We start from the raw sequence: 11,933 nt of genomic DNA on the forward strand, positions 1-11,933 counted from the left end.
TCTTGAGGAACTGCCTCTGACGTTTGACACTTGAAATATATATTGTTGTCAGGAGCTTTAGATTCTTTTCTAATGAGACCATCAAAGCTGCGTCTGCATCTATGTGACCTGGAGGACATGGTTTCTTCTTTTCCAATGAACATGAGGCAGCAGTGCTGAATTCGCTCTTTGTTGGTAAAATGTGGCCACTGTGGGCTAAGTGTCTCCCCGTGTGGACAGTGAAGCCATTTTTTCGTCCTCCACTTTTCGTGGTTTTTCTTCCTGCTGCATTGGGAATTTCATATTTGCTCCACAAAATACAAGGAGTTCAACTGGGACACAGTGCTGGAGTGGGTTCTGTCATGTGTGTTGGGTCAGGGTCTGCAGGGGAATGCATCAACCAGGCTAATATCCCACAGAGCTTGCCCCCTTATACATAGCAACATGATTCTGAACATTGCCCTGAAATCTCTCCATATAACAAGATGCATTTACAAATAAGCTTCTGTTGGCTACACCATGTCAATCACAAGCCATTTGGAAGCTAATGGCAGATCCACATGGCCCCACAACAGATGTATTATCACACACCTGCACACCACTGCTCTAGGCCCACTAATCAGCAGGCTCCAACTTACTGGCAAATCTGTTCTACACCATTTTCATGAAACCCAGTAAATCAAGGCACTGTCTGGTACACTCATGATCAGCAACAGGACATCCAAATGTTCTCCAGTGCCACCTGGTCTTGGGAATTTTAAAAATTTCATGGAATATATCTAGCCGTTTTTCAAGGAAGATGTTGAAGGCACTGTGGGTTACAATTCATTCAGGAACCATTAAATGGTGGGGAAGCTCATTTCAATGAAAACTCTGGAGAACTCTCACAGGCAAGGCTTCCCAAAAAGTGGCCAATAGGTCACATGAAGCCAGGCCTATTGCAGTCTACAATGTGAGGTCCATGTGTGTTTTGACTGTCAACTATGGCTGCCACGTCTTTCAAAATAAAATCATGTGATATTCTGGCTGAGATTCCCAGTGCTCTGTGGAAAGCCACCCTGTTCCTAGATCTCACTTTTCTTTCCAAGGGCGACTCTCATGCGTTGCCTCCTAAAATCCTAACACAATTAATGGCAATATTTTTCTGATGTCAGTTCCAGAACTCAGTCTGTAAGGGGAATCACACCAGAGTTCAAGCCTGGTTTGGTCCATCTTCTATACATTAAGAAGAGAAATGTTGATTCAGACACATCCCTTCATCTGACCAAGTTGTTTGCCATGGAATATGACTTTTGCTTTCACAGGTCCTTCATAGCTGCCTATATCTTCTCCAGGGATCATTTCTTTGTTGACCTTTGAGGTTCTCAGCAGGTGGAGGATCCTCTAAATTCCTGTATTGTAAGACCAACTCTGTCCCTGCTCTTTCGTAAAGTTAGATTGAGGGAACAGTGTATGGTTAGGGTTAATATCATGTTCCATTTGGGTTAGGAATCATTCTACGGGATGAATTATGGTATTGGGAACCTGAAATATTCATAGGAATATAAGTGTAATATAAGTATGAATACAGAAATATAGGCAAAATTTGAAGCCCAGAAGGTCTTTGGGCCCTTGACTGGGATACTTAGCTTTGAATTATATTCTGCACAGATGTCTCAGATTAATCAATATACAATGGTAGCGTTCCTTGTACCTTGGATGATTGAATGTCGAAGAGAACATCCACTCAAAAAGGGATAGTCGGTAGGATTAGGAATTAGTCAGAAGAGTGAATATAGGATTTGGTCCAAAAAATCTTTAGCAATAGGGTTTTGGGTACAGAGTGAGTGTAAATGTGAGCACATGTGAAGAGTCAGTCACAATGATGAACTGGGGAAAATATGAAGGAAAGCAGATAATAATAGAGACATTAGGAAATCAGGCAAAGTATAAACTGAGTGATAGGATTAGACATTTTCAACTGGCTTGATGTTGAATATATAATCTTAGGAAGAAACAAATATGTAGTCACCAATCGGGTTGACATTTGAGAGCATTAGGCAACCTGGACATGGATGTTTTTCGTGATCCATGCTCACTTTCCATTTAGGCTTTGGTACAAACTTAAGTGTGATCTTTGTAATTGTGTCCAGAATATTACTTTGATAAAATGTATATGTACATCAGGTGATATGAGTATTACTTCCACCATTTCTGGGAGCAATATTTTGAAGATGTATAAATAAGTATTGGGGGTATAAAAAGGTGTACCCTGTGTCTATGAATATACACATAATGCATGAATAGACCATACTGTGAACAAATAATATAACTTTTTCCAACTTTAAATAATGGATTGAATTGATATCTGAAAATATACAGAAAATCTATATTGATGTACAATCCTTCATTCCAACCAGTTATACATCTAATGGTAATATTAGGGTTATGGTTGATCATGACGTGTATGTGAGTTTTGCTTCAAAGGTGATTATGGAAATAGAAAATAATGCGTTTGGAATGAAGTCTCATGAAAAGACTGTGAATCAGGCGGTATTGTGATACCAGACTTCAAACTATACAACAGAGCAATAGTAACAAAATCAGCATGGTACTGTACCAAAACAGGCGGTTGGACAAATGGTACAGAATAGAGGACACAGAAACCAATCCACTAAACTACAACTATTTTATATTTGATAAAGAGGCTGAAAGCACACAATGGAGAAATGATAGCAGCTTCAACAAATGTTGCTGGGAAACCTGGAAATCCATATGCAACCAAATGAAACTGAATCACTTTCTCTTGCCATGAACAAAAGTTAACTCAAAATGGATCAAGGAGCTTGATATCAAATCAGAGACACAGTGTCTGACACAAGAAAAAGTTGGCTATGATCTACATACTGTGCGGTTGGGCTTCAAATTTCTTAATATGACACCCATAGCACAAGAGTTAATAACTAGATTCAACAAATGGGACTTACTCAAACTAAAAAGTTTTTTCTCAGCAAAAGAAACAATAAGAGAAGTAAATAGGTAGCCTACATCTTGGGAACAAATCTTTACTCCTCAAACTTCAGATCGAGCCCTAATATCCAGAGTATACAAAGAACTCAAAAAATTAGACAATTAGATAACAAATAACCCAATCAACAAATGGGCCAAGGACCTGAACAGACACTTCTCAGAGGAGGACATTCAATCAATCAACATGTACATGAATAAATGCTCACCATCTCTAGCAGTCAGAGAAATGCAAATCAAAACCACCCTAAGATATCATCTTGCTCCAGTAAGATTGGCAGCCATTATGAAGTCAAACAACAACAAGTGCTGGTGAGGACGTGAGGAAAAGTGTCCACCTGTACATTGCTGGTGGGAGTGCAAATTGGTGCAGCAAATTTGGAAAGCAGTATGGAGATTTCTTAGAAAGCTGGGAATGGAACCACCGTTTGACCCAGCTGTTAACCTTCTCGGTCTATTCCCTAAAGACCTAAAAAGAGCATGCTACAGGGACAAGGCTACATCGATGTTCATAGCAGCACAATTCACAATAGCAAGACTGTGGAACCGGCCTAGATGCCCTTCAATAGACGAATAGATAAAAAAAAAATGTGGCTTTTATACAAAATGGAGTATTACTCTTCATTAAAAAATGACAATATCATAGAATTTGCAGGGAAATGGATGGCATTATAGCAGGTTATGCTAAATGAAGCTAGCCAGTCCTTGAAAAACAAATGCCAAATGTCTTCTTTGATATAAGGAGAGTAACTAATAACAGAGTAGGGACAAAGAGCCTGAGAAGATCACCACTAAACAGGAATGAGAGGTGGGAGGGAAAGGAAGAGAGAAGGGAAATTGCATGGAAATGGAAGGAGACCCTCAGGGTTATACAAAATTGCATACAAGAAGAAGTGAGGGGAAAGAGGAAAAAAAAACAAGGGAGAGAAATGAATAACAGTAGAGAGGGTAGAGAGAGAAGAGGGGAGGGGAGGGAAGAAGAGGGGGATAGTAGAGGAGAGGAAAGGCTGCAGAATACAACAGACACTAGTATGGCAATATGTAAATCAATGGATGGGTAACTGATGTTTTTCTGCAATGTGTATGCGGGGAAAAATGGGAGTTTATAACCCACTTGAATCAAAGTGTGAAATATGATATATCAAAAACTATGTAATATTTTGAACAACCAACAATAAAAATTTTAAAAAAAAGAAACCTGGAGGAATACATGTGTTCTGAAGCAGGAAGTAATTGAAAGTGAAACAAATGTCTATAAATTTATGAACTTGTGGATAAATATATATCTTATGATGTGCATAAACTGAAGAAATAGTAATGTACTAGTGTTGCATAAAAATGAACGTCAAAATACACAACTTGTCACATAGGAATCTACTTGCATTAATGTTAAACTGGGTCAGATACTGTAGAAATATTAGGATTTGTGTGCACCATTCACTAAAGTTATTTTTCAGTACTAGGAGACAAATATGTATTTCAGGTGGATGAATATTTTTGAGAATAATCTTGTGAAAAGTTTATTATAAATCCACATACATGAACATGAATGAATGTGGGGAGTGTATAATAAGGCATATATATTTAATATTTTGAAAAATCTGGAGAGTGTGTGTATATGTGTATATATATATATATATATATATATATATATATATATATATACACATATACACACACTCACACACAAAACACACACAGGAACATTAAAAATTAGCAATACATATGCCAATTGAAATTCATCATGAAATATATATCTTTCACAGATACAAAAGTATTTATTTTACTGAACTTGTATTTATGTATAATGTTGTTCAACTAGGAAGCAAACACATAGATTGAATTTTCTGTTAAAACAGTGTTTAGGAGGAGTGATCTCTTTTTACGATTTGTATCTGCCAAGTCAGCCACCTCATAAGAATGTATGTGTGATACCATGTAGGATTCTATATGTGAACCTAAAAAATACATGTGCTGAATAGGCTTTAGAGAAAGGGAGACAGGAATTCACATATTTGTTAACTTTAAAAACACATGGAGAACTATTTCAATTAAAAATTGACTAGATTTATAACACCAACACTTTATCAGGCAAAAGGCAAGTCTAACTATACACCATGCCTACACTGAACTGCTTCTATTTCTATTCTCTTTGGGTTGTTTTTCTCCATCATATTAGAATTAGTAGTCAGAGTCTAGTCTGGTTTTGGTTAGTGTCATGGATTCAGTATTTTGAATGGAAAATTAGATAATGAATCCAATGTGTATGCAAATATGTGCTGCTCCAAAATTTTTCCACTCTCATCCAGCACAATACCTTGAAATTATCTTTGCCCCAAGTAAGACACAATTAGAGTAGAAGAGTTAGAAAATCTGTGAATACATATCTGTACTGGAAAATGCTCAGGAGTTCACAACCTTGGAGGTGGTAGAGTAGTTTCCAAAAGTAAGGGACACGGGTTGATAGACCCAACCTGATCTTTTATTAAAATTGGGAGCCATCTTGCCACAAAGCCATAAAAAGCTAATTTTGGCTTTACTATAAATAACTGCAAATTCTGAACCTGCTTGGAATGCCTGCCCATGCCTTGAATTCACCCATGCTTGACTCTCTGACCAGATAGCAGCCCTCGCTGAAACATTAGTGACACATCATAAATTTTGGCCTTCCCTGGCCAGACAACGACCCTCTCTGAGGCTCTATTTGTCCTCATAATTTCTGATATTGGGGGCCACCAAAAAATAAATAAATAAATAAATGAACTACCATTTTTGTGATACTTGTCAAAGTTCTGTTATCTGTAACCCCCATTTTGTGTAACTTTCTGGGCTATGTAGCTGTGCTGTAGGAAAGGCGGGGTTGCTGTCTTGTTTCTGCCGTTTTGGGATGGAGAGGCAGCCCAGAAGGTTGACATAATAAGCTTGCCTCAATTTGATTTTAGTTGGAGTCAGTGTTCTTTTTTTGTGTCCTCATCTAATTTTTTTGAGTTCCCCAGCAAGATGACCCTGCCGACCCGATCACAAGACCAGACTGCTGGAAAATCTGAATCTGGCCTTCCCTTCAGGGCTCCGGGCTGGAGAGCCACTCTAGTGGGTGCACATCTTGAGCTGTTCCAAGGTCATGGAGTGAGCGTTAGGTCCCAGGAGCACTGCGGTGAACCACCGCACTAAAACTATTAGCAATCACCTGGTGGAGGAGGCCTCAAAAATTAAGTGGCACCTTTATAACATCTGATATCCGTTATAAAGGATATCAGATGTTATAATATCATCTGTTCTGATGACATAGAGGTGTCCTGGGGAGGCTCACATATACTCGTTTTCGGTACAGTAATGAGAATCGTTCTGTCCTCTGTTTTGTTCTGTAGGGAATTCATCTGGAATGGTAGAGATGTGATGACTGGCATGTACGTGGTCCTACTTCGGAGCTTTAGCAAGACGTTGCATTGCTCCTATGTTTTTTGTTTCAAGTTCGGGTTTCTGTATTTTGTGTTTTGTTCTGTGTTCTATATGTTTTTCTTGTTTGTTTTGTGTGTTTTGTTCTGTGATTTCTGTGGTAAAAACATAAGTATATTGGACGTGAAAATGGGTAACAAAGAAAGTAAGCCTGATATTCTTTCGGACTCTGTTTTAAGGAACTGCGATGAACTTTACCCCCCTTTGTTAAGCAGGATGAGAGAAGCTCCTAGCTGGCTGCCTGGAGTATAACCACTGCAGAGGGCAATGCCTGCTGGGGACCTAAGAACTGAGTATCTCCCAGGTTAACAAGTGAAACTCCATTAAAACCCCTTGTCCCTCCAGATCAAGAGAGTCACAACCTCTGGGCAGGGTTCCCTGTGTTTCTTCTTTGTTACCAAAGCAATAAACCTCGCTTTTTCTTTTTCTAAAAACCTTGTCCTCATTATTAAATTGGCATTAATTGGCTTCAAGGTCAGGAGCCGAACTTTAAGTTACAAATTTTGATAAATCCCTCCCCCACCCCCTGTCCCGGAACATTTTTAGAGCTGACTACTGAAATGTTACTAGATGGAACATGCTTGGGGTGGAACCGAACCAGAGGAGATAATCCTGTAAGTAAAAGGAGGGACTGAGGGACTCCCAGCAGCTGCTGAAGCCCTGTTGCTTCAGGGAATTCCCTCCTTCCTTCCCTGCACTGTAAGGATTATGTCACCACTGTCTTGTTAAAAAAGAGAAAAAGAAAAAGGGGACACTAAATGCATTAAAGTCACCATGGAGACCCTTAATTGTACATTTCAGGTTGCCCCTCTGTTAAAACATCTGCCCCCCCCTTGTGGACATCTATGGTGCCACTGGTGTAGGAGATTTTTTTTCTTATCTGCTCAGGTTTAAAGGATTCTGTCTGACAGCCATAGTCTGGACCTTCTTTCTGTCTGTCTTGTGTCTTTGTTTCTGGCCCTTTAAGACATGTGCAATAATGTGTTGATATTATAAATTGTTTCTTGGGAATGATCTTAGCTGAATGTGTGTCTAAATGATGATGTTTTCTTGTAACAATCTGGTATTTGAATGGGTTTTTGAAGCATTGCAAAATCTTGCAGTTAAAAGTCGGGTTTAGGTAATGGTTTAGTTTATGATTTCAGATAATTCATGCCAGAGAACTTAAATACTTAGGATGGAAAACTAAAGAACTCTACTTCCAAATTGGCAAGTAACTTCCCAATCATTCAGTCTTTATTTTTCACCAATTTTGAATTGGGTAGCCTGTGAAAATATCACTGTGTGTTCGAGAGCATTAATCTGGACAAGGATTGTGAATCATAGTATGATATCTGTTGACAAAACAAGATGTAAAGATATAAAATTTTGTGAATTGTATCTTAAACTTGTACCATAATTTTCAACATCCGAACCTGAAAATTATGGTTAAAATGCCTTAGGCCTGAGGTGTCTGCTCAGAAAAGCAGTTTTTTCCTGCTCCTTCCAGACCTCAGCCATGACTTATTTTGAAAGGCAAATGAAAGAAGCCTGCAAGCTTAGTAGGAGACTGATCTGAGGCCTAAGAGAAAAAAAGGTAAATTGTATGGTATTTACTAATTACTGGCCAGTCATTTTTTCTAGGACTCTTATTTTTTTCCTTAGATACTTTATTTTTTTTTTTGAGCTCATGATTTTGATCATACAGACCTAGGTTAATGTTTTTCTGATCAGTACTATCTTTGAAAAACTGTGGACTTTTTGAAACATTGCAATGGAGATTTCACCTGCGAAAAGCTACAAGGCCTTTACTATTATTATGTGTGCTCAATTTTGTTATGTGTTGTATGTCTATATATACATATGTCCGTATATTTTATATATGATATACAAATTAATATATATAAGGAGCACTCATTAAAAAAAAGCACTCATAAAAACAAATTTTAAAAAGTGGATCTAAAGATCTTCAATTCACGTGATTTAAATAATTCAATTAAATTTGATAAACAGATAAAAATAAATGTCTTTAAATTTAAGCTTTCAAGTTTTTCTAGGTATTCAAAAATCTGATAAAATATTAATATCTACAAAATGTCTAATATGCCTTGGTTCTAGGACTTTACCTTCAACATAAAAATGGTTTACACTCTTCAATACATGTGTCTAATATTTTGATAAATAAGTAAAGTAAATTTGATATGGGATTACTCATTCACGAGTACTTTTGTTAGATATCTGATTGACTTACTAACGTCTGTATAAGTTTGACTAAATTCTGTAAAATATTGTAAAAATCAATCATGTGTTAAAGAGACAAAAATTTCTTAAAACATAAGTTTACCCATAACATTTTGTTTATTAAGTTTTATTTTTTCTTGTGCAAGCAACCATAGAAATTAAACAACTGATTAAATTAGAACTGTTATTTTAGAGCACTGTACTGCCATTTCTTTAAAAGCTAAACTTGGTTAATGTAGAAACATCAATGTAATTGTGATGCTACTAATGTGCTCATATCTTACAGGTATGCAAGTCTGTAAGGTAAAAATTTTATAAGAGCATTATATCAAGCTGGTGTTCTGAAGTTTTATGGGGATTTATTCACCTGTTATCAATAAAATATGTAAAGTTTAATCTTACTTTTTACATTGGGGAACAATTTAAATGTACTTTATGTTAATGAGAGCCTAATCTATGTAAAGGTTAAAAACTTTCAGCATTTGTTTAATTCATATTTTAAAGTGATTTTATATGGTGTTAGCTAATGTTCATGTGACCTCAAACAATTTATGAAAACTTTTTAAAATAATATTTAAAAAATAAAGATCAGCTTTAGAACTAAAACACTTAAGATTTATAAAGAGCCCTGCCTTACCTGAGATAAGGCTGTGTGTCCCATCTTATTTCATGTGAGAATGAATACAAAAGCAGTAGGTCAGATTTTATTTCTTTAAAGTTATGTTAAAAGTTCTTTTTTAATGTCAAGATTCCTAGGATCTCAAACAGGGGATATAATGTATGACTCAGCCAAAAAATTCAGGGTAGCTATTAAACGAACTAAGTATTTTTACTGTTGTTAAAAAATTTTATTTTGTAATTTTCTTATATGTGATCTAAAGATTCCCTGTTAGTGTTTTAAAGAAGTGTTGCTTTAAGAACAAAACATGGGTTAATTTCAGAGAGTAAGTTATCACCTACAAGACAGACAGAATAATACAGATCCCAATTAATAAAAAGATAAATAATTATAAAATTATAGACATTAAAGCCTGGTGCTCTTAATATCAGGCTGTTAAAATTTATTTGATAGATGTTTAAGATTAGGATTTTAAATTAAAATTAATTGAAAAGGGCCAAGGAAACCAATACTTGGCTCTTGCCCTCTGAGTCAGTCTGAATCCAGGGAACAGGGGACTTCTCTAAAGAGTTTTGCAACTCTGGGCTATAAAAACTCCCCATCAGGGAGATTAATGAGACCACTGGAGAACAGAAAGCCAATCAGTGCATTTGCTATGAAGAGAAGAGTCATCAGAGAAGAAAGAAATCCCTGATGCTTCCGAGGGAAGCCACATGGTCAAACAAGACCTGGACCCACCTAGCGCAAATGGCTCTAGCAGAACTGAGAAAGTGCTCTCAAGTTTACCCAGTTTATGACTCCCATAAAAGCTCACCTGACTGTTAACAATAGATAGAAACAAAAGTCAGTTTGAATGCTTCATCTTAAACACTTAGCAAAGACAGTGAAAACCAAAATACAGCCATTCCTGGACATTTTGAATAATAATAATAATAATAATAATAATAATAATAATAATAATAATATTTTAAGGTACACACTTTATGTTAGCCTCCCAAAATAAGTAAGACTGGAGGCTACAAAGAAGGATTCTCTGACAGGAATGCCTGATACTTATTAAAAGAGACTATCAAGAAGAGCTGCCAGAGTCAGAAATTTTCAGTTTAAGGCCTAAATATATTCCTAACCTACACAGGTAAGCTTGGTGTTTGCTAGTACGATTATCCAGTCCTGAGTATCAAAATTAAAGGTTTCTCTATTAGACACAGAAGTCATACTGGTAAAAGGATTTTGCAAGATCAGATGACACTAAATTATTAAACTATATCTTATGGGGAGGGACAACTCTAATACTAAAAGTTAAATATTAAATTGACAGTCTTTATAACTGGGGATATTAAAGACTGGAGAGGGAACTTCTATACAGTGACATGTTCCAGCTGCTGCAACATTTATTCAGTACTCATGGTTTTTGTTTCTCTCATGTAATAACCAATCCCCAGATGACTTTACAACCTGTTCTTCCCCAACCAGACTTCAAACCGAACTGACTTCTAAAAGGCAACTCATGTCCCTCAACTACTTCTAAAAGGCAACTCATGTCTCTCACACCATGCCTACTCACGTCATCCTCTCTCAGCTCAGAAGAAGCCAAAATGGGTGACGCCTCTCTTATTACAACAATGGAGCCAAATATAAAAAGACAATCAATATAAGTAATTAATTAAGTCAGGTAAAATCAGGGAGACTGGTTTTGGGTGAGTTCTAAAAATTTGGAGACTTTTACCTGAGGGATTAAAATTTCCTCAGTGCTGTACCCCTAATCTATCAAAGATTTGAAAGGGACACAGAGAAAAGGGGGGAATGATAGACCCAACCTGATCTTTTATTAAAATTGGAAGCCATCTTGCCAAAAAGCCATGAAAAGATAATTTTGGCTTTACCATAAATTACTGAAAATTCTGAACCTGCTTGGAATGCCTGCCAGTGTTTGAACTGAGCCATGTCTGGCTCTCCGACCTGATAGCAGCCCTCTCTGAAACTTTAGTGACATATCATAAATATTTGCCCTCCCTGGCCAGACAACAACCCTCTCTGAGGCTCTAATGGTCCTCATAAATTCTGATGTAGGGACAGCAAAAAAAAAAAAAAAAAATATATATATATATATATATATATATATATATATATATATATATATACATATATATATATATATATATATATATATATATAAACTACCATTAGTGTGTTGCTTGTCAGAGTTCTGTTAAATGTAATGCCCATTTTGTGTAAATTTCTGGTCCATGAAGCTGGGCTGTAGGAAAGCTGGGGTTGCTGTCTTTTTCCCGCCATTTTGGGAGGGAGAGGCAGGATGGCCAGTGGAAATAATAAGCTTAATTTAATTTAATTTTTATTGGTTTCAGTGGTCTTCTCTTGTGTCCATATCTAACAGGAAAACACTCACAAAACATGGAGCTCTGCCGGCCTAAAGACTTCTTGAGACACTTCCTCTGAGGTTGGGCACTTGAAATATATGTTGTTGTAAGGACCTTTAGCTTCCTTTCTAGTGGGACCATCAAAGCTGGGTCTGCATCTGTGTGACCTGGAGGCCATGGTTTCTTATATTCTAATGAACATGAGGCAGCAGTGCTGAATTTTCTCTTTGTAGGTAAACTGTGGCCACTGGGTCCTAAGTGTCTCCCCGTGTGGA

The sequence above is a fragment of the Callospermophilus lateralis genome, unplaced genomic scaffold (assembly GCF_048772815.1).
Source record: "Callospermophilus lateralis isolate mCalLat2 unplaced genomic scaffold, mCalLat2.hap1 Scaffold_72, whole genome shotgun sequence".
Taxonomy (NCBI): Eukaryota; Metazoa; Chordata; class Mammalia; order Rodentia; family Sciuridae; genus Callospermophilus; species Callospermophilus lateralis.